Raw genomic sequence first — 24,003 nt, 5'->3', positions numbered from 1 at the left:
AGAGACCTGAAAAAAGCTGTTCAGCAATGCACCCCCATCCAACCTGAGACCTTGAGAGGATCTGCAGAGAAGAATGGGATAAAGTCCCCCAAATACAGGTGTGCCAAGCTTGTAGTGTCATACCCAAGAAGGATGTAATCACTGCCAAAGGTACTTCACAACAAAGTACTGAGTAAAGGGTCTGAACACTTAAATAAATGTGATATATTTACAAAAAAATATAGATTTTAAAAAGGTGTGACATTATGGGGATGTGTGTAGATTGAGTTTAAATTGTTTTAATCCATTTTAGAATAAGGCTGTAAAGTAATACAATTTTGAAAAAGTGAAAAAGTCTGAACTTTCCTAATGAAGGAAGCATAAAAAGACTGTTCAAGACTGTATTCATTACACACTGGGACACTGTGCCTGATTCCGGCTCGAGTTAAGCATGCGTATTTGGAACGCAATTCCCTTTCTATGCACTTCTCTCCATGCCTATTGTGACGAATTTAAGCATGAATAGCATGCTATTCGCCTGCTAATCATTTTGGGAGGAGATTGAATAAATTAATGTGTGGCAGAGATGTCTAATGAAAAGACGTATTCTGACCATGCCTTAATTCTCTAATTCCACCACCTTCACGCATGAGGAAACCATGAATATGGTCCAGCAAATCTATCGACTCCAAGTGGAAAAATCATCTACTTTATTTTTTCCGATTGCAATAACACCATTGTCCAAGCACCATCATTTGCAGCTTGATAATAGCTAGGTAAATTAGTAATATTTTTTTGGATAAGAAAATTGTAAATATAAATTGTTTAAATGTAAATTGTAAATATATTTGACCTTATAAACAAAGGTGCCAGTCATATGGCAGAAAACTAAAGCATATCAACTTATGTTTATGAAATGCCGTGCCATTATGCAGAATTTCAATTGTACGGCCTTTTAACTTGCAGGGATGGACACTCTTGAATGTCTTAATTATAGGCTACCCCGACTTTGTCTCCTATTTCTATCATGTTAAATATTAACCACTATCAGTATCGACTGTGAGTAGGCATAATAACAACACTTATTCAACTGCCAATTTACTATTAGTTCCCTTCAGTAGGTATAACCTAACCTAAGTTTGGTTTACCTTTATTTGCTTCCTCTGTAAACGCCGTCACGGCCATGTGGCTATTGCTAAGGATCATTAGTAACAATTGATAACATAAAAAAATAAAAGGCTAATTAAATCGTTTATGGAGCGGAACACTGATTATGACAGCAGTTTGAACCCGATGTATGGGACCATACTTGGCTGTGTCATCACCCTGTTCCATGGTTGGTGCAGGCAATAGATGTGGGTATAGCTATTGTACACTATTCTCTATGTACACAAATATTCCAACATTACCACAGGTTAAATAGGTGAGTGTGGCAATTTTTAGAATGAATCAAACCACTGTTTACTTTCTTTCGTGCCGAAAGGCTCTCCAAGCTATTTTTTTATGATTCGTAAATACTTTCCTCACCCTAAATAACCTACAAGATCAGAGTATTTTTTTTAAATCTACCAACTGGTGTTGAAACGGAGACAAATATGCATATATTTAGATATCTTTCCTTCATTGATCCATAATATTCTGAACCCGTTCTCTCAATATATTCTATGGAGTCTGTTGACAAAAAACAAAGTGAAAAGGTGTACTGTATTTAAAGGGATGACTTATTAAGACAAATGTACTGAAAACCCTATTGAATAAAAACTCCACGAGAACATCTGTTGGCCAGCCAGTGGGAAGGTTTCTAGCAGTTCAATTACACTAATTTGGCGTGCGCTAGTGAACCACGCCTACAAAGCCTGTTACGCACCTTCATAAGGTTACTCTGAATACCAACTACTAAAAAATATATAGGAAAGGCGTAATTTCCTAAATCGGACCCTTAGTGAATACAGGCCCAAACTTAATCTGTGTCTAGGAAACTGGCCTTGAGGGTTGGTCCTGACCTCTCTGCAGGTTGCCGATGGCCTCGTTGTAGTTCTCCAGCTCCAGGTGACACTGGCACAGGAAGAAGTGGGCTTTGACAGAATGGGGGTCCAGTTCCAGCGCGTGCTTGCAGTCCGCCAGGGCTTTGTCGTTCTGCTTGCAGCTTCACTTGGCACAGAGTACGGTTGGTGTAGTACACCGCCACTGAGGGGTTACGGTTCTGTTGGCAAGATGTATATACACACACACACAGGTGCAACCACGCACGTTATTAGGCCTACATATTGCACAAGCTATTTTTGTAAGAGTGCATCAGACCAAGCTACTTCTATTCTGACATCTATTCAGAGTAGGTGAATAGGACAGTGTCAATATCTCATATCATATAGACTTTCAGTCATCTGAAAAGGTGTAGACATTTTACATCATCATTCCCCTTAAGAGCAGTAGCTTGCTACTCACTATGGTTTTGCTGTAGCAGGTGGCAGCTTCCTGGTACTTGCGGCAGAGGAACAGTCGGTTGCCCTGCTCCTTCAGCTCCTGTGCTGTGGAACTCTTCTCTGGGCTGCTAGCCATCTTCTCTGGTGGCTCTCCAGCGCCCGCTGCGCACTGTTTCCCTATCCTGTTCCCAGTCTCTCCGGCTGGCTAGCTGTCAGGTGAAAGAATGGCCCTGTTCTTTGTCTTCTCACAAACTAGAAAAGAAAGATAGGCAGCATCAGCAACAGTCGATGCGTTGCTGCTGCGTGTGGTGAGGTGCTGTTGCAACTCATACATTGAGCCCTCACATTTCACTGGCTAGCTAGTTATGCATCAACATATGGTTGTGCAACTAAGATGCTGAAGTCAATGTTTGAGACGCATTAAAACCAGTCATTATCGGGCACATCACCTGGCCATGACCACACTGAAAGGACTGTATGTCAAAACTACGCTAACTAGCTAATGGCTGACGTTGCGCCCTCCCTCAGTCCCTGTGTCACTACACAAAACAAGGTAGCTAGCTAGCTAGTTGCGTTGGCAAAGACCGTGGACTTTCCCCATTGGTTTGCTGATATGGTTTACTGAGTCAAACGTCTGCTACAATGCAACGATGCTAACGCTAGCCCAATAGTGGAGTAAAATTAGCCTAGCGTTACTCCTTTGTCCAATGACCTTAGGTACATGTTATATTTAAAGGGAGAATTAGCTCTGGAAGCCATCTAAACGTGAATCGATTCTCAGTTGCAGTAACGTTACGGTTCTTGAAATAAATCCCTCTAGGTTCATATCACATCAAAATAATTTCACTAATGCAAAAAATACACACCTACTGTACACGGTCTTAACCGGTTAACACAGAACAGTATTTTTCAGTAACAACACGTTTGTGGCGTCTGTCTTCACACAGCAGGCGTATTCGGAGAAACAGATTGCTAATAAGCTCAGGTAGTCCACTCTGTCTTCCGTAAATAAGCGCTGTGAGATGGAAATATGGCCGTGTGGGAACCCCAGCCCTATAAAGCTGTGTATCAATTTACATTTGAGTTTTTTGAAAATGGGTTATCACGGATATGAAAGATAAGGTCATTACGCCTCCAAAAACATATCGCTAGCGATGCTTTTTTAATGTTCAGAACGAACGTCACGGCTCCTAACAGAACTCCCCCTCCAGAATACGCCTCTTCACCCAATGATTTAGCCACATGTATGTCTAATGTAACGTTATCTCATGATGATAAAGTCAAGCGTTGCCTAACTCAAATTTTGGTTATTAAACTAACGTTACCTAGCTACCGATTAGTGGTGAACTACACACAAAAACAAACATCATTAACCTCACCCTTTCAAATTAATTTCATATACAGACAATTGATGTGCCAGTATATTTCAATTTCAAGTCTTAATTGATTTGCTTTTCCCATTGAACTGTAACTATACTATAACAGAGCTAAGAGCTAGCTAGTTTGTTGTCATGCTGACGTCGGATATACGACGGAGCACCGCGAGGTAAGATTCAATAACAAAAAAGTTACCAATACCCCAAAACCAATCCTTACCATTATTCGTTTTATGGTAGAAATTGCCTCAAGGTCATATTACATCATGTTAACATCAAGTGTTTGAAATATTTAGGAAATTATGTTTTGCTGATAAAATACTGTAACGACCCTGCGTTTATAAGCGCGGAAATCGACTCTGCCGCACGATCACCTCGGCGCGCTATCCAAACATGCAATTTCACTAGAGGCACGCATTTCCCAAAGTGTTTGAAATATTTTGGAAATTATGCTTTGCCTGTTAAAATACGTAAAATTGATTTCCTCAAATATTATAAAAGATCTCCGAGGTTGAAATTCTCCAAATGGCACTTCATTTCAGTTGTGTTGTAATTTTATGATAGAAATTGCCTAATGTTAATCACCAATGTTGGATAACTGACTAAAATGATATTTTGTGAGTAAAATACATACAATTATTTCTATTATTATTGAAAAAGATCTCATGGTTGAAATTCTACAAGTTATACCTCCATTCTGTCCTTTAGTAGTGTTTCTGTAGAAATTGCCTCAAAAGTCATATTATATCATATTAATCACCAATGTTGGAAATCTGACTAAAAGGATATTTTCTGAGTAAAGTACACAAAATCGTGTAGTAGTTTAATGGTAGAAATATTCTCATGTTCACGAAAAGTGGTTGAAAACTTTTGGAAGTTATGTTGTTGTTTTTTACCCCCTTTTTTCCCCCAATTTCATGGTATCCAATTGTTAGTAGTTACTATCTTGTCTCATCGCTACAACTCCCATACGGGCTCGGGAGAGACGAAGGTCGAAAGCCATGCGTCCTCTGAAACACAACCCAACCAAGCCGCACTGCTTTTAAACACAGCGCACATCCAACCTGGAAGCCAGCCGCACCAATGTTTCGGAGGTGCCACGTGTGTGCACCTGGCAACCTGGTTAGCATGCACTGCACCCGTCCCGCCACAGGAGTCGCTAGTGCGAATCATATTGCAAATGTACAAAACACGATGTGTGGCCTTATCTCCAAAACGGAAAAGACTTTGAAGACGAAACTTGGTGAGCATAGGTTTGGTATAATGGGCAGTTGGCCCCGAACAAGATGGCGTCTAGACCTCAACGGTTTTTGAGTTATGGCCATTTTTCTGGGATTAAAGGTCCAAAATGAAAATAGAGCAATAATTTTTCCGCTTCACGTCAAAGTCAAGGAACCTCCGGTGTCAATAAAAAAAGAACCTGCCTTTATCTATCGTCATTTAAGAGAATTCGTACAATGTCAAATTGGTGATGTTCAAAAATATATATATATTTTTTTAAACAGTTACAGATCCAATTGCAGCGTGTTCATACAAATCTTTTTAAAGTGTGCTTCGGAGTTCTACGAGATTTCTGTGATTTTCTGAAATAACACACTCACTAAACACTCCGTAAATAAGTCAGTTCTTAACATAAAGACTTAAAACTCAAAATTCTATAATTGCCTACCCCATGTGTTCACTTTCAGCTTCCTGTGTAAACCGGAAGTGTCTTAAAATGGTGTCATAGGTGCTGTTTCCAAGGGTTAAAAATGTCAGATCTTTTCAAAACTTCATATGTGTGATTAGGCAACCCCCATGAACTGTAAGTCAGTCATTTCTCCCAACAGATGTCAAAGAAAAGCTCTCTCACACACACACACACACACAGCAAGGATGGAGTGACAAAGTGCGGTGCTTAAAGACACACAGAGCCTGCAATGGCATTTCCATATTCTCTAGGCCGTTCCGAGTTCAACAAGATGCCCTGCTTGACCGTAGCTCGCTCTGAGTGCAGCGACCGTGAAAAAAGTAGGCCCAAAATGAAGCCTGGCCCTAAATGTCATTTGCTTTTGGGTGACAGTGAGAGAACCGTTAGGGTGAGAAGCACAATTCGACCTCAGGTACGCTCCTGAGGTCCTCCCGATCTGTGCAAGCCTAACCTTGACCGTGTGGCTTTAACCCTTAACAGTAAAACCGTTTTTTTTTTTATCTCACAGATTACAACGACATCTCTCCCCATAGGAATACATTGCCTGCTCCTCTAAAGTCAACCTGAAGCCTATGTGGGTTATGAATGCCTTATGAACCTGTCTTCAATGACAGTCCATCAGGACACTATGAGGTCTACCTGTGTCGATTCTAAGCTTCCTGAAGCAACCGGAAGTGGTTAAAATCACCCTAAACGTGTTTTTCCATACCCAACCAGCAGTTTGTGATAAATAGTGCATTCAACCCTGTGTAAATCGGTCAGTTCTTAACATAAACACTTAAAACTCAGGATTCTGTAAAGGCATACCCCAATGAGGATATGTGTTTACCTATAGCTTCCTGTGCCAACCGGAAGTGCCATAATTGGTGTCACAGGGGCTGTTTCAAAGGGTTAAAAAAGTCAGATCTTTCCAAAACTTCATTTGTGTGATTAGGCAACCCCCATGAACTGTAAATCAGTCATTTTTCCCATAAAATGTAAAAGAAAAACTAAATCACACACAAGCACAGCTTGGAAGGAGGGACACATTGGGGTGCGTAGAGACATACACTGCCTTCATTAGTTAGCTTTGTTCGAGCTAAAAAAGAACCGTCAGACCTAGAGTTACGAAACTTTAGAAACCTGTTCTAGACCTCAGGTCGATAGTGCGTGGTGAGGTACGTGGCTCTAGAAGGTTCTCGGACCGAAAAAGTTGTGGAAAAATGGCATAAGGACAACAAAGTCAAGGTATTGGAGTTGTCATCACAGAGCCCTGACCTCAATCCTATAGAACATTTGTGGGCAGAACTGAAAAAGCGTGTGCGAGCAAAGAGGCCGACAAACCTGACTCAGTTACACCAGCTGTCAGGTGGAATGGGCCAAAATTTAGGAATATCAGTGCAGACATTTTGCTCATACACTAGTATGATTATCTGCCCAAAAGCCTAGCTCCCGGTCCCTCCCTCACCTCTCCTTCTCTGCTAGGATAAGTTTGGTGAGATATGCATGCAGCTTGTTCTCCTGGTTGATGCGCTTCTCCTCAATGCTATTCCAGCGCTTCTTCTTAGCGACCCGCAGGGCACTCGGGATGTCGTCTCCAAAGTTCAGTCTCTGCTCCTTGGCCAGATTGTAAGCTGCCGACAGAAAAGGTCCAGACATGAATGTAGTCCATTGAAAACAGTAATACTGCCTCAGAGATGCCTAGTACTGGGTATAGTTAGAATGTTGACAGCATTATAAATTGCACTCGACCCAATACTGCACATCTACAGTGCATTCAGAAAGTATTCAGACCCCTTCACTTTTTCCACATTGTTATGTTACAGCGTAACTCTAACAATATATTAATACATTTTTCCCCTCAATCTACACACAACACCCCATAATGACACAACAAAAACAGGTTTAGAAATGTTTGCAAAAACAGAAATACCTTATTTACATAAGTATTCAGACCATTTGCTATGATACTCGAAATTGAGCTGAGGTGCATCCTGTTTCCATTGATCATCCTTGAGGTAGTTCTACAACTTGAAGGCCTCTCAGACATGAGAAACAATATTTTCTGGGCTGATGAAACCAAGATTGAACTATTTGGCCTGAATGCCAAGTGTCATGTCTGGAGGAAACCAGGCACTGCTCATCACCTAGCCAAAATCATCCCTACAGTGAAGCATGGTGATGGCAGCATAGTTCTGTGGAGAGGTTTTTCAACAGCAGGGACTCGGAGACTAGTCAGGATCGAGAGAAAGATGAATGGAGCAAAGTACAGAGAGATCCTTGATGAAAACCTACTCCAGAGCGCTCCGGGCCTCAAACTGGGGCAAAGGTTCACCTTCCAACAGGACAACGACCCTACGCACACAGCCAAGAAAACGCAGGGGTGGCTTCGGGACAAGTCTCAATGTCCTTGAGTGGCCCAGCCCGGATTTGAACTCGATCAAACATCTCTGGAGAGACCTGAAAAAAGCTGTTCAGCAATGCACCCCCATCCAACCTGAGACCTTGAGAGGATCTGCAGAGAAGAATGGGATAAAGTCCCCCAAATACAGGTGTGCCAAGCTTGTAGTGTCATACCCAAGAAGGATGTAATCACTGCCAAAGGTACTTCACAACAAAGTACTGAGTAAAGGGTCTGAACACTTAAATAAATGTGATATATTTACAAAAAGGTGTGACATTATGGGGATGTGTGTAGATTGAGTTTAAATTGTTTTAATCCATTTTAGAATAAGGCTGTAAAGTAATACAATTTTGAAAAAGTGAAAAAGTCTGAACTTTCCTAATGAAGGAAGCATAAAAAGACTGTTCAAGACTGTATTCATTACACACTGGGACACTGTGCCTGATTCCGGCTCGAGTTAAGCATGCGTATTTGGAACGCAATTCCCTTTCTATGCACTTCTCTCCATGCCTATTGTGACGAATTTAAGCATGAATAGCATGCTATTCGCCTGCTAATCATTTTGGGAGGAGATTGAATAAATTAATGTGTGGCAGAGATGTCTAATGAAAAGACGTATTCTGACCATGCCTTAATTCTCTAATTCCACCACCTTCACGCATGAGGAAACCATGAATATGGTCCAGCAAATCTATCGACTCCAAGTGGAAAAATCATCTACTTTATTTTTTCCGATTGCAATAACACCATTGTCCAAGCACCATAATTTGCAGCTTGATAATAGCTAGGTAAATTAGTAATATTTTTTTGGATAAGAAAATTGTAAATATAAATTGTTTAAATGTAAATTGTAAATATATTTGACCTTATAAACAAAGTTGCCAGTCATATGGCAGAAAACTAAAGCATATCAACTTATGTTTATGAAATGCCGTGCCATTATGCAGAATTTCAATTGTACGGCCTTTTAACTTGCAGGGATGGACACTCTTGAATGTCTTAATTATAGGCTACCCCGACTTTGTCTCCTATTTCTATCATGTTAAATATTAACCACTATCAGTATCGACTGTGAGTAGGCATAATAACAACACTTATTCAACTGCCAATTTACTATTAGTTCCCTTCAGTAGGTATAACCTAACCTAAGTTTGGTTTACCTTTATTTGCTTCCTCTGTAAACGCCGTCACGGCCATGTGGCTATTGCTAAGGATCATTAGTAACAATTGATAACATAAAAAAATAAATGGCTAATTAAATCGTTTATGGAGCGGAACACTGATTATGACAGCAGTTTGAACCCGATGTATGGGACCATACTTGGCTGTGTCATCACCCTGTTCCATGGTTGGTGCAGGCAATAGATGTGGGTATAGCTATTGTACACTATTCTCTATGTACACAAATATTCCAACATTACCACAGGTTAAATAGGTGAGTGTGGCAATTTTTTGAATGAATCAAACCACTGTTTACTTTCTTTCGTGCCGAAAGGCTCTCCAAGCTATTTTTTTATGATTCGTAAATACTTTCCTAACCCTAAATAACCTACAAGATCAGAGTATTTTTTTTAAATCTACCAACTGGTGTTGAAACGGAGACAAATATGCATATATTTAGATATCTTTCCTTCATTGATCCATAATATTCTGAACCCGTTCTCTCAATATATTCTATTGAGTCTGTTGACAAAAACCAAAGTGAAAAGGTGTACTGTATTTAAAGGGATGACTTATTAAGACAAATGTACTGAAAACCCTATTAAATAAAAACTCCACGAGAACATCTGTTGGCCAGCCAGTGGGAAGGTTTCTAGCAGTTCAATTACACTTATTTGGCGTGCGCAAGTGAACCACGCCTAAAAGCCTGTTACGCACCTTAATAAGGTTACTCTGAATACCAACTACTAAAAAATATATAGGAAAGGCGTAATTTCCTAAATCGGACCCTTAGTGAATACAGGCCCAAACTTAATCTGTGTCTAAGAAACTGGCCTTGAGGGTTGGTCCTGACCTCTCTGCAGGTTGCCGATGGCCTCGTTGTAGTTCTCCAGCTCCAGGTGACACTGGCACAGGAAGAAGTGGGCTTTGACAGAATGGGGGTCCAGTTCCAGCGCGTGCTTGCAGTCCGCCAGGGCTTTGTCGTTCTGCTTGCAGCTTCACTTGGCACAGAGTACGGTTGGTGTAGTACACCGCCACTGAGGGGTTACGGTTCTGTTGGTAAGATGTATACACACACACAGGTGCAACCACGCACGTTATTAGGCCTACATATTGCACAAGCTATTTTTGTAAGAGTGCATCAGACCAAGCTACTTCTATTCTGACATCTATTCAGAGTAGGTGAATAGGACAGTGTCAATATCTCATATCATATAGACTTTCAGTCATCTGAAAAGGTGTAGACATTTTACATCATCATTCCCCTTAAGAGCAGTAGCTTGCTACTCACTATGGTTTTGCTGTAGCAGGTGGCAGCTTCCTGGTACTTGCGGCAGAGGAACAGTCGGTTGCCCTGCTCCTTCAGCTCCTGTGCTGTGGAACTCTTCTCTGGGCTGCTAGCCATCTTCTCTGGTGGCTCTCCAGCGCCCGCTGCGCACTGTTTCCCTATCCTGTTCCCAGTCTCTCCGGCTGGCTAGCTGTCAGGTGAAAGAATGGCCCTGTTCTTTGTCTTCTCACAAACTAGAAAAGAAAGATAGGCAGCATCAGCAACAGTCGATGCGTTGCTGCTGCGTGTGGTGAGGTGCTGTTGCAACTCATACATTGAGCCCTCACATTTCACTGGCTAGCTAGTTATGCATCAACATATGGTTGTGCAACTAAGATGCTGAAGTCAATGTTTGAGACGCATTAAAACCAGTCATTATCGGGCACATCACCTGGCCATGACCACACTGAAAGGACTGTATGTCAAAACTACGCTAACTAGCTAATGGCTGACGTTGCGCCCTCCCTCAGTCCCTGTGTCACTACACAAAACAAGGTAGCTAGCTAGCTAGTTGCGTTGGCAAAGACCGTGGACTTTCCCCATTGGTTTGCTGATATGGTTTACTGAGTCAAACGTCTGCTACAATGCAACGATGCTAACGCTAGCCCAATAGTGGAGTAAAATTAGCCTAGCGTTACTCCTTTGTCCAATGACCTTAGGTACATGTTATATTTAAAGGGAGAATTAGCTCTGGAAGCCATCTAAACGTGAATCGATTCTCAGTTGCAGTAACGTTACGGTTCTTGAAATAAATCCCTCTAGGTTCATATCACATCAAAATAATTTCACTAATGCAAAAAATACACACCTACTGTACACGGTCTTAACCGGTTAACACAGAACAGTATTTTTCATCAACAACACGTTTGTGGCGTCTGTCTTCACACAGCAGGCGTATTCGGAGAAACAGATTGCTAATTAGCTCAGGTAGTCCACTCTGTCTTCCGTAAATAAGCGCTGTGAGATGGAAATATGGCCGTGTGGGAACCCCAGCCCTATAAAGCTGTGTATCAATTTACATTTGAGTTTTTTGAAAATGGGTTATCACGGATATGAAAGATAAGGTCATTACGCCTCCAAAAACATATCGCTAGCGATGCTTTTTTAATGTTCAGAACGAACGTCACGGCTCCTAACAGAACTCCCCCTCCAGAATACGCCTCTTCACCCAATGATTTAGCCACATGTATGTCTAATGTAACGTTATCTCATGATGATAAAGTCAAGCGTTAGCTAACAGCTAGCCTAGCTCAAATTTTGGTTATTAAACTAACGTTACCTAGCTACCGATTAGTGGTGAACTACACACAAAAACAAACATCTGTAACCTCACCCTTTCAAATTAATTTCATATACAGACAATTGATGTGCCAGTATATTTCAATTTCAAGTCTTAATTGATTTGCTTTTCCCATTGAACTGTAACTATACTATAACAGAGAGCTAAGAGCTAGCTAGTTTGTTGTCATGCTGACGTCGGATATACGACGGAGCACCGCGAAGTAAGATTCAATAACAAAAAAGTTACCAATACCCCAAAACCAATCCTTACCATTATTCGTTTTATGGTAGAAATTGCCTCAAGGTCATATTACATCATGTTAACATCAAGTGTTTGAAATATTTAGGAAATTATGTTTTGCTGATAAAATACTGTAACGACCCTCCGTTTATAAGCGCGGAAATCGACTCTGCCGCACGATCACCTCGGCGCGCTATCCAAACATGCAATTTCACTAGAGGCACGCATTTCCCAAAGTGTTTGAAATATTTTGGAAATTATGCTTTGCCTGTTAAAATACGTAAAATTGATTTCCTCAAATATTATAAAAGATCTCCGAGGTTGAAATTCTCCAAGTGGCACTTCATTTCAGTTGTGTTGTAATTTTATGATAGAAATTGCCTAATGTTAATCACCAATGTTGGATAACTGACTAAAATGATATTTTGTGAGTAAAATACATACAATTATTTCTATTATTATTGAAAAAGATCTCATGGTTGAAATTCTACAAGTTATACCTCCATTCTGTCCTTTAGTAGTGTTTCTGTAGAAATTGCCTCAAAAGTCATATTATATGTTAATCACCAATGTTGGAAATCTGACTAAAAGGATATTTTCTGAGTAAAGTACACAAAATCGTGTAGTAGTTTAATGGTAGAAATATTCTCATGTTCACAAAAAGTGGTTGAAAACTTTTGGAAGTTATGTTGTTGTTTTTTACCCCCTTTTTTCCCCCAATTTCATGGTATCCAATTGTTAGTAGTTACTATCTTGTCTCATCGCTACAACTCCCATACGGGCTCGGGAGAGACGAAGGTCGAAAGCCATGCGTCCTCTGAAACACAACCCAACCAAGCCGCACTGCTTTTAAACACAGCGCACATCCAACCTGGAAGCCAGCCGCACCAATGTTTCGGAGGTGCCACGTGTGTGCACCTGGCAACCTGGTTAGCATGCACTGCACCCGTCCCGCCACAGGAGTCGCTAGTGCGAATCATATTGCAAATGTACAAAACACGATGTGTGGCCTTATCTCCAAAACGGAAAAGACTTTGAAGACGAAACTTGGTGAGCATAGGTTTGGCATAATGGGCAGTTGGCCCCGAACAAGATGGCGTCTAGACCTCAACGGTTTTTGAGTTATGGCCATTTTTCTGGGATTAAAGGTCCAAAATGAAAATAGAGCAATAATTTTTCCGCTTCACGTCAAAGTCAAGGAACCTCCGGTGTCAATAAAAAAAGAACCTGCCTTTATCTATCGTCATTTAAGAGAATTCGTACAATGTCAAATTGGTGATGTTCAAAAATATATATATATTTTTTTAAACAGTTACAGATCCAATTGCAGCGTGTTCATACAAATCTTTTTAAAGTGTGCTTCGGAGTTCTACGAGATTTCTGTGATTTTCTGAAATAACACACTCACTAAACACTCCGTAAATAAGTCAGTTCTTAACATAAAGACTTAAAACTCAAAATTCTATAATTGCCTACCCCATGTGTTCACTTTCAGCTTCCTGTGTAAACCGGAAGTGTCTTAAAATGGTGTCATAGGTGCTGTTTCCAAGGGTTAAAAATGTCAGATCTTTTCAAAACTTCATATGTGTGATTAGGCAACCCCCATGAACTGTAAGTCAGTCATTTCTCCCAACAGATGTCAAAGAAAAGCTCTCTCACACACACACACACACACACAGCAAGGATGGAGTGACAAAGTGCGGTGCTTAAAGACACACAGAGCCTGCAATGGCATTTCCATATTCTCTAGGCCGTTCCGAGTTCAACGAGATGCCCTGCTTGACCGTAGCTCGCTCTGAGTGCAGCGACCGTGAAAAAAGTAGGCCCAAAATGAAGCCTGGCCCTAAATGTAATTTGCTTTTGGGTGACAGTGAGAGAACCGTTAGGGTGAGAAGCACAATTCGACCTCAGGTACGCTCCTGAGGTCCTCCCGATCTGTGCAAGCCTAACCTTGACCGTGTGGCTTTAACCCTTAACAGTAAAACCGTTTTTTTTTTGATCTCACAGATTACAACGACATCTCTCCCCATAGGAATACATTGCCTGCTCCTCTAAAGTCAACCTGAAGCCTTATGAACCTGTCTTCAATGACAGTCCATCAGGACACTATGAGGTCTACCTGTGTCGATTCTAAGCTTCCTGAAGCAACCGGAAGTGGTTAAAATCACCCTAAACGTGTTTTTCCATACCCAACCAGCAGTTTGTGATAAATAGTGCATTCAACCCTGTGTAAATCGGTCAGTTCTTAACATAAACACTTAAAACTCAGGATTCTGTAAAGGCATACCCCAATGAGGATATGTGTTTACCTATAGCTTCCTGTGCCAACCGGAAGTGCCATAATTGGTGTCACAGGGGCTGTTTCAAAGGGTTAAAAAAGTCAGATCTTTCCAAAACTTCATTTGTGTGATTAGGCAACCCCCATGAACTGTAAATCAGTCATTTTTCCCATAAAATGTCAAAGAAAAACTAAATCACACACAAGCACAGCTTGGAAGGAGGGACACATTGGGGTGCGTAGAGACATACACTGCCTTCATTAGTTAGCTTTGTTCGAGCTAAAAAAGAACCGTCAGACCTAGAGTTACGAAACTTTAGAAACCTGTTCTAGACCTCAGGTCGATAGTGCGTGGTGAGGTACGTGGCTCTAGAAGGTTCTCGGACCGAAAAAGTTGTGGAAAAATGGCATAAGGACAACAAAGTCAAGGTATTGGAGTTGTCATCACAGAGCCCTGACCTCAATCCTATAGAACATTTGTGGGCAGAACTGAAAAAGCGTGTGCGAGCAAAGAGGCCGACAAACCTGACTCAGTTACACCAGCTGTCAGGTGGAATGGGCCAAAATTTAGGAATATCAGTGCAGACATTTTGCTCATACACTAGTATGATTATCTGCCCAAAAGCCTAGCTCCCGGTCCCTCCCTCACCTCTCCTTCTCTGCTAGGATAAGTTTGGTGTGCATGCAGCTTGTTCTCCTGGTTGATGCGCTTCTCCTCAATGCTATTCCAGCGCTTCTTCTTAGCGACCCGCAGGGCACTCGGGATGTCGTCTCCAAAGTTCAGTCTCTGCTCCTTGGCCAGATTGTAAGCTGCCGACAGAAAAGGTCCAGACATGAATGTAGTCCATTGAAAACAGTAATACTGCCTCAGAGATGCCTAGTACTGGGTATAGTTAGAATGTTGACAGCATTATAAATTGCACTCGACCCAATACTGCACATCTACAGTGCATTCAGAAAGTATTCAGACCCCTTCACTTTTTCCACATTGTTATGTTACAGCGTAACTCTAACAATATATTAATACATTTTTCCCCTCAATCTACACACAACACCTCATAATGACACAACAAAAACAGGTTTAGAAATGTTTGCAAAAACAGAAATACCTTATTTACATAAGTATTCAGACCATTTGCTATGATACTCGAAATTGAGCTGAGGTGCATCCTGTTTCCATTGATCATCCTTGAGGTAGTTCTACAACTTGAAGGCCTCTCAGACATGAGAAACAATATTTTCTGGGCTGATGAAACCAAGATTGAACTATTTGGCCTGAATGCCAAGTGTCATGTCTGGAGGAAACCAGGCACTGCTCATCACCTAGCCAAAATCATCCCTACAGTGAAGCATGGTGATGGCAGCATAGTTCTGTGGAGAGGTTTTTCAACAGCAGGGACTGGGAGACTAGTCAGGATCGAGAGAAAGATGAATGGAGCAAAGTACAGAGAGATCCTTGATGAAAACCTACTCCAGAGCGCTCCGGGCCTCAAACTGGGGCAAAGGTTCACCTTCCAACAGGACAACGACCCTACGCACACAGCCAAGAAAACGCAGGGGTGGCTTCGTGACAAGTCTCAATGTCCTTGAGTGGCCCAGCCCGGATTTGAACTCGATCAAACATCTCTGGAGAGACCTGAAAAAAGCTGTTCAGCAATGCACCCCCATCCAACCTGAGACCTTGAGAGGATCTGCAGAGAAGAATGGGATAAAGTCCCCCAAATACAGGTGTGCCAAGCTTGTAGTGTCATACCCAAGAAGGATGTAATCACTGCCAAAGGTACTTCACAACAAAGTACTGAGTAAAGGGTCTGAACACTTAAATAAATGTGATATATTTACAAAAAGGTGTGACATTATGGGGATGTGTGTAGATTGAGTTTAAATTGTTTTAATCCATTTTAGAATAAGGCTGTAAAGTAATACAATTTTGAAAAAGTGAAAAAGTCTGAACTTTCCTAATGAAGGAAGCATAAAAAGACTGTTCAAGACTGTATTCATTACACACTGGGACACTGTGCCTGATTCCGGCTCGAGTTAAGCATGCGTATTTGGAACGCAATTCCCTTTCTATGCACTTCTCTCCATGCCTATTGTGACGAATTTAAGCATGAATAGCATGCTATTCGCCTGCTAATCATTTTGGGAGGAGATTGAATAAATTAATGTGTGGCAGAGATGTCTAATGAAAAGACGTATTCTGACCATGCCTTAATTCTCTAATTCCACCACCTTCACGCATGAGGAAACCATGAATATGGTCCAGCAAATCTATCGACTCCAAGTGGAAAAATCATCTACTTTATTTTTTCCGATTGCAATAACACCATTGTCCAAGCACCATCATTTGCAGCTTGATAATAGCTAGGTAAATTAGTAATATTTTTTTGGATAAGAAAATTGTAAATATAAATTGTTTAAATGTAAATTGTAAATATATTTGACCTTATAAACAAAGGTGCCAGTCATATGGCAGAAAACTAAAGCATATCAACTTATGTTTATGAAATGCCGTGCCATTATGCAGAATTTCAATTGTACGGCCTTTTAACTTGCAGGGATGGACACTCTTGAATGTCTTAATTATAGGCTACCCCGACTTTGTCTCCTATTTCTATCATGTTAAATATTAACCACTATCAGTATCGACTGTGAGTAGGCATAATAACAACACTTATTCAACTGCCAATTTACTATTAGTTCCCTTCAGTAGGTATAACCTAACCTAAGTTTGGTTTACCTTTATTTGCTTCCTCTGTAAACGCCGTCACGGCCATGTGGCTATTGCTAAGGATCATTAGTAACAATTGATAACATAAAAAAATAAAAGGCTAATTAAATCGTTTATGGAGCGGAACACTGATTATGACAGCAGTTTGAACCCGATGTATGGGACCATACTTGGCTGTGTCATCACCCTGTTCCATGGTTGGTGCAGGCAATAGATGTGGGTATAGCTATTGTACACTATTCTCTATGTACACAAATATTCCAACATTACCACAGGTTAAATAGGTGAGTGTGGCAATTTTTAGAATGAATCAAACCACTGTTTACTTTCTTTCGTGCCGAAAGGCTCTCCAAGCTATTTTTTTATGATTCGTAAATACTTTCCTAACCCTAAATAACCTACAAGATCAGAGTATTTTTTTAAAATCTACCAACTGGTGTTGAAACGGAGACAAATATGCATATATTTAGATATCTTTCCTTCATTGATCCATAATATTCTGAACCCGTTCTCTCAATATATTCTATTGAGTCTGTTGACAAAAACCAAAGTGAAAAGGTGTACTGTATTTAAAGGGATGACTTATTAAGACAAATGTACTGAAAACCCTATTGAATAAAAACTCCACGAGAACATCTGTTGGCCAGCCAGTGGGAAGGTTTCTAGCAGTTCAATTACACTAATTTGGCGTGCGCTAGTGAACCACGCCTACAAAGCCTGTTACGCACCTTCATAAGGTTACTCTGAATACCAACTACTAAAAAAAATATAGGAAAGGCGTAATTTCCTAAATCGGACCCTTAGTGAATACAGGCCCAAACTTAATCTGTGTCTAGGAAACTGGCCTTGAGGGTTGGTCCTGACCTCTCTGCAGGTTGCCGATGGCCTCGTTGTAGTTCTCCAGCTCCAGGTGACACTGGCACAGGAAGAAGTGGGCTTTGACAGAATGGGGGTCCAGTTCCAGCGCGTGCTTGCAGTCCGCCAGGGCTTTGTCGTTCTGCTTGCAGCTTCACTTGGCACAGAGTACGGTTGGTGTAGTACACCGCCACTGAGGGGTTACGGTTCTGTTGGTAAGATGTATACACACACACAGGTGCAACCACGCACGTTATTAGGCCTACATATTGCACAAGCTATTTTTGTAAGAGTGCATCAGACCAAGCTACTTCTATTCTGACATCTATTCAGAGTAGGTGAATAGGACAGTGTCAATATCTCATATCATATAGACTTTCAGTCATCTGAAAAGGTGTAGACATTTTACATCATCATTCCCCTTAAGAGCAGTAGCTTGCTACTCACTATGGTTTTGCTGTAGCAGGTGGCAGCTTCCTGGTACTTGCGGCAGAGGAACAGTCGGTTGCCCTGCTCCTTCAGCTCCTGTGCTGTGGAACTCTTCTCTGGGCTGCTAGCCATCTTCTCTGGTGGCTCTCCAGCGCCCGCTGCGCACTGTTTCCCTATCCTGTTCCCAGTCTCTCCGGCTGGCTAGCTGTCAGGTGAAAGAATGGCCCTGTTCTTTGTCTTCTCACAAACTAGAAAAGAAAGATAGGCAGCATCAGCAACAGTCGATGCGTTGCTGCTGCGTGTGGTGAGGTGCTGTTGCAACTCATACATTGAGCCCTCACATTTCACTGGCTAGCTAGTTATGCATCAACATATGGTTGTGCAACTAAGATGCTGAAGTCAATGTTTGAGACGCATTAAAACCAGTCATTATCGGGCACATCACCTGGCCATGACCACACTGAAAGGACTGTATGTCAAAACTACGCTAACTAGCTAATGGCTGACGTTGCGCCCTCCCTCAGTCCCTGTGTCACTACACAAAACAAGGTAGCTAGCTAGCTAGTTGCGTTGGCAAAGACCGTGGACTTTCCCCATTGGTTTGCTGATATGGTTTACTGAGTCAAACGTCTGCTACAATGCAACGATGCTAACGCTAGCCCAATAGTGGAGTAAAATTAGCCTAGCGTTACTCCTTTGTCCAATGACCTTAGGTACATGTTATATTTAAAGGGAGAATTAGCTCTGGAAGCCATCTAAACGTGAATCGATTCTCAGTTGCAGTAACGTTACGGTTCTTGAAATAAATCCCTCTAGGTTCATATCACATCAAAATAATTTCACTAATGCAAAAAATACACACCTACTGTACACGGTCTTAACCGGTTAACACAGAACAGTATTTTTCATCAACAACACGTTTGTGGCGTCTGTCTTCACACAGCAGGCGTATTCGGAGAAACAGATTGCTAATTAGCTCAGGTAGTCCACTCTGTCTTCCGTAAATAAGCGCTGTGAGATGGAAATATGGCCGTGTGGGAACCCCAGCCCTATAAAGCTGTGTATCAATTTACATTTGAGTTTTTTGAAAATGGGTTATCACGGATATGAAAGATAAGGTCATTACGCCTCCAAAAACATATCGCTAGCGATGCTTTTTTAATGTTCAGAACGAACGTCACGGCTCCTAACAGAACTCCCCCTCCAGAATACGCCTCTTCACCCAATGATTTAGCCACATGTATGTCTAATGTAACGTTATCTCATGATGATAAAGTCAAGCGTTAGCTAACAGCTAGCCTAGCTCAAATTTTGGTTATTAAACTAACGTTACCTAGCTACCGATTAGTGGTGAACTACACACAAAAACAAACATCTTTAACCTCACCCTTTCAAATTAATTTCATATACAGACAATTGATGTGCCAGTATATTTCAATTTCAAGTCTTAATTGATTTGCTTTTCCCATTGAACTGTAACTATACTATAACAGAGAGCTAAGAGCTAGCTAGTTTGTTGTCATGCTGACGTCGGATATACGACGGAGCACCGCGAAGTAAGATTCAATAACAAAAAAGTTACCAATACCCCAAAACCAATCCTTACCATTATTCGTTTTATGGTAGAAATTGCCTCAAGGTCATATTACATCATGTTAACATCAAGTGTTTGAAATATTTAGGAAATTATGTTTTGCTGATAAAATACTGTAACGACCCTGCGTTTATAAGCGCGGAAATCGACTCTGCCGCACGATCACCTCGGCGCGCTATCCAAACATGCAATTTCACTAGAGGCACGCATTTCCCAAAGTGTTTGAAATATTTTGGAAATTATGCTTTGCCTGTTAAAATACGTAAAATTGATTTCCTCAAATATTATAAAAGATCTCCGAGGTTGAAATTCTCCAAATGGCACTTCATTTCAGTTGTGTTGTAATTTTATGATAGAAATTGCCTAATGTTAATCACCAATGTTGGATAACTGACTAAAATGATATTTTGTGAGTAAAATACATACAATTATTTCTATTATTATTGAAAAAGATCTCATGGTTGAAATTCTACAAGTTATACCTCCATTCTGTCCTTTAGTAGTGTTTCTGTAGAAATTGCCTCAAAAGTCATATTATATCATATTAATCACCAATGTTGGAAATCTGACTAAAAGGATATTTTCTGAGTAAAGTACACAAAATCGTGTAGTAGTTTAATGGTAGAAATATTCTCATGTTCACGAAAAGTGGTTGAAAACTTTTGGAAGTTATGTTGTTGTTTTTTACCCCCTTTTTTCCCCCAATTTCATGGTATCCAATTGTTAGTAGTTACTATCTTGTCTCATCGCTACAACTCCCATACGGGCTCGGGAGAGACGAAGGTCGAAAGCCATGCGTCCTCTGAAACACAACCCAACCAAGCCGCACTGCTTTTAAACACAGCGCACATCCAATTTCCATATTCTCTAGGCCGTTCCGAGTTCAAGGAGATGCCCCGCTTGACCGTAGCTCGCTCTGAGTGCAGCGACCGTGAAAAAAGTAGGCCCAAAATGAAGCCTGGCCCTAAATGTCATTTGCTTTTGGGTGACAGTGAGAGAACCGTTAGGGTGAGAAGCACAATTCGACCTCAGGTACGCTCCTGAGGTCCTCCCGATCTGTGCAAGCCTAACCTTGACCGTGTGGCTTTAACCCTTAACAGTAAAACCGTTTTTTTTTGATCTCACAGATTACAACGACATCTCTCCCCATAGGAATACATTGCCTGCTCCTCTAAAGTCAACCTGAAGCCTATGTGGGTTATGAATGCCTTATGAACCTGTCTTCAATGACAGTCCATCAGGACACTATGAGGTCTACCTGTGTCGATTCTAAGCTTCCTGAAGCAACCGGAAGTGGTTAAAATCACCCTAAACGTGTTTTTCCATACCCAACCAGCAGTTTGTGATAAATAGTGCATTCAACCCTGTGTAAATCGGTCAGTTCTTAACATAAACACTTAAAACTCAGGATTCTGTAAAGGCATACCCCAATGAGGATATGTGTTTACCTATAGCTTCCTGTGCCAACCGGAAGTGCCATAATTGGTGTCACAGGGGCTGTTTCAAAGGGTTAAAAAAGTCAGATCTTTCCAAAACTTCATTTGTGTGATTAGGCAACCCCCATGAACTGTAAATCAGTCATTTTTCCCATAAAATGTCAAAGAAAAACTAAATCACACACAAGCACAGCTTGGAAGGAGGGACACATTGGGGTGCGTAGAGACATACACTGCCTTCATTAGTTAGCTTTGTTCGAGCTAAAAAAGAACCGTCAGACCTAGAGTTACGAAACTTTAGAAACCTGTTCTAGACCTCAGGTCGATAGTGCGTGGTGAGGTACGTGGCTCTAGAAGGTTCTCGGACCGAAAAAGTTGTGGAAAAATGGCATAAGGACAACAAAGTCAAGGTATTGGAGTTGTCATCACAGAGCCCTGACCTCAATCCTATAGAACATTTGTGGGCAGAACTGAAAAGGCGTGTGCGAGCAAAGAGGCCGACAAACCTGACTCAGTTACACCAGCTGTCAGGTGGAATGGGCCAAAATTTAGGAATATCAGTGCAGACATTTTGCTCATACACTAGTATGATTATCTGCCCAAAAGCCTAGCTCCCGGTCCCTCCCTCACCTCTCCTTCTCTGCTAGGATAAGTTTGGTGTGCATGCAGCTTGTTCTCCTGGTTGATGCGCTTCTCCTCAATGCTATTCCAGCGCTTCTTCTTAGCGACCCGCAGGGCACTCGGGATGTCGTCTCCAAAGTTCAGTCTCTGCTCCTTGGCCAGATTGTAAGCTGCCGACAGAAAAGGTCCAGACATGAATGTAGTCCATTGAAAACAGTAATACTGCCTCAGAGATGCCTAGTACTGGGTATAGTTAGAATGTTGACAGCATTATAAATTGCACTCGACCCAATACTGCACATCTACAGTGCTTTCAGAAAGTATTCAGACCCCTTCACTTTTTCCACATTGTTATGTTACAGCGTAACTCTAACAATATATTAATACATTTTTCCCCTCAATCTACACACAACACCCCATAATGACACAACAAAAACAGGTTTAGAAATGTTTGCAAAAACAGAAATACCTTATTTACATAAGTATTCAGACCATTTGCTATGATACTCGAAATTGAGCTGAGGTGCATCCTGTTTCCATTGATCATCCTTGAGGTAGTTCTACAACTTGAAGGCCTCTCAGACATGAGAAACAATATTTTCTGGGCTGATGAAACCAAGATTGAACTATTTGGCCTGAATGCCAAGTGTCATGTCTGGAGGAAACCAGGCACTGCTCATCACCTAGCCAAAATCATCCCTACAGTGAAGCATGGTGATGGCAGCATAGTTCTGTGGAGAGGTTTTTCAACAGCAGGGACTGGGAGACTAGTCAGGATCGAGAGAAAGATGAATGGAGCAAAGTACAGAGAGATCCTTGATGAAAACCTACTCCAGAGCGCTCCGGGCCTCAAACTGGGGCAAAGGTTCACCTTCCAACAGGACAACGACCCTACGCACACAGCCAAGAAAACGCAGGGGTGGCTTCGTGACAAGTCTCAATGTCCTTGAGTGGCCCAGCCCGGATTTGAACTCGATCAAACATCTCTGGAGAGACCTGAAAAAAGCTGTTCAGCAATGCACCCCCATCCAACCTGAGACCTTGAGAGGATCTGCAGAGAAGAATGGGATAAAGTCCCCCAAATACAGGTGTGCCAAGCTTGTAGTGTCATACCCAAGAAGGATGTAATCACTGCCAAAGGTACTTCACAACAAAGTACTGAGTAAAGGGTCTGAACACTTAAATAAATGTGATATATTTACAAAAAAATATAGATTTTAAAAAGGTGTGACATTATGGGGATGTGTGTAGATTGAGTTTAAATTGTTTTAATCCATTTTAGAATAAGGCTGTAAAGTAATACAATTTTGAAAAAGTGAAAAAGTCTGAACTTTCCTAATGAAGGAAGCATAAAAAGACTGTTCAAGACTGTATTCATTACACACTGGGACACTGTGCCTGATTCCGGCTCGAGTTAAGCATGCGTATTTGGAACGCAATTCCCTTTCTATGCACTCTCCATGCCTATTGTGACGAATTTAAGCATGAATAGCATGCTAATCGCCTGCTAATCATTTTGGGAGGAGATTGAATAAATTAATGTGTGGCAGAGATGTCTAATGAAAAGACGTATTCTGACCATGCCTTAATTCTCTAATTCCACCACCTTCACGCATGAGGAAACCATGAATATGGTCCAGCAAATCTATCGACTCCAAGTGGAAAAATCATCTACTTTATTTTTTCCGATTGCAATAACACCATTGTCCAAGCACCATCATTTGCAGCTTGATAATAGCTAGGTAAATTAGTAATATTTTTTGGGATAAGAAAATTGTAAATATAAATTGTTTAAATGTAAATTGTAAATATATTTGACCTTATAAACAAAGGTGCCAGTCATATGGCAGAAAACTAAAGCATATCAACTTATGTTTATGAAATGCCGTGCCATTATGCAGAATTTCAATTGTACGGCCTTTTAACTTGCAGGGATGGACACTCTTGAATGTCTTAATTATAGGCTACCCCGACTTTGTATCCTATTTCTATCATGTTAAATATTAACCACTATCAGTATCGACTGTGAGTAGGCATAATAACAACACTTATTCAACTGCCAATTTACTATTAGTTCCCTTCAGTAGGTATAACCTAACCTAAGTTTGGTTTACCTTTACTTGCGTCCTCTGTAAACGCCGTCACGGCCATGTGGCTATTGCTAAGGATCATTAGTAACAATTGATAACATAAAAAAA

The 24,003-nt window shown here is 41.1% G+C and overlaps 1 long non-coding RNA gene across 1 annotated transcript; it reads right to left on the bottom strand.

The window, feature by feature from the left end:
- Positions 1–2,429: 2,429 nt before the first annotated feature.
- LOC149974438 (uncharacterized) lies at positions 2,430–7,083 on the bottom strand. Its single transcript, XR_016489435.1, has 2 exons — positions 6,916–7,083; positions 2,430–2,654 (listed from the first exon to the last, which is right to left on the bottom strand). It is a non-coding gene; the product is annotated as an uncharacterized LOC149974438 (long non-coding RNA).
- Between the last annotated feature and the right edge of the window lie 16,920 nt (positions 7,084–24,003).

The sequence above is a fragment of the Oncorhynchus mykiss genome, chromosome 20, assembly GCF_057628025.1.
Source record: "Oncorhynchus mykiss isolate SJ-2025 chromosome 20, ASM5762802v1, whole genome shotgun sequence".
In the NCBI taxonomy this organism is placed as follows: Eukaryota; Metazoa; Chordata; class Actinopteri; order Salmoniformes; family Salmonidae; genus Oncorhynchus; species Oncorhynchus mykiss.
Note: the sequence above shows the minus strand (reverse complement) of the source record. Positions and strands in the feature narration are given on the sequence as shown.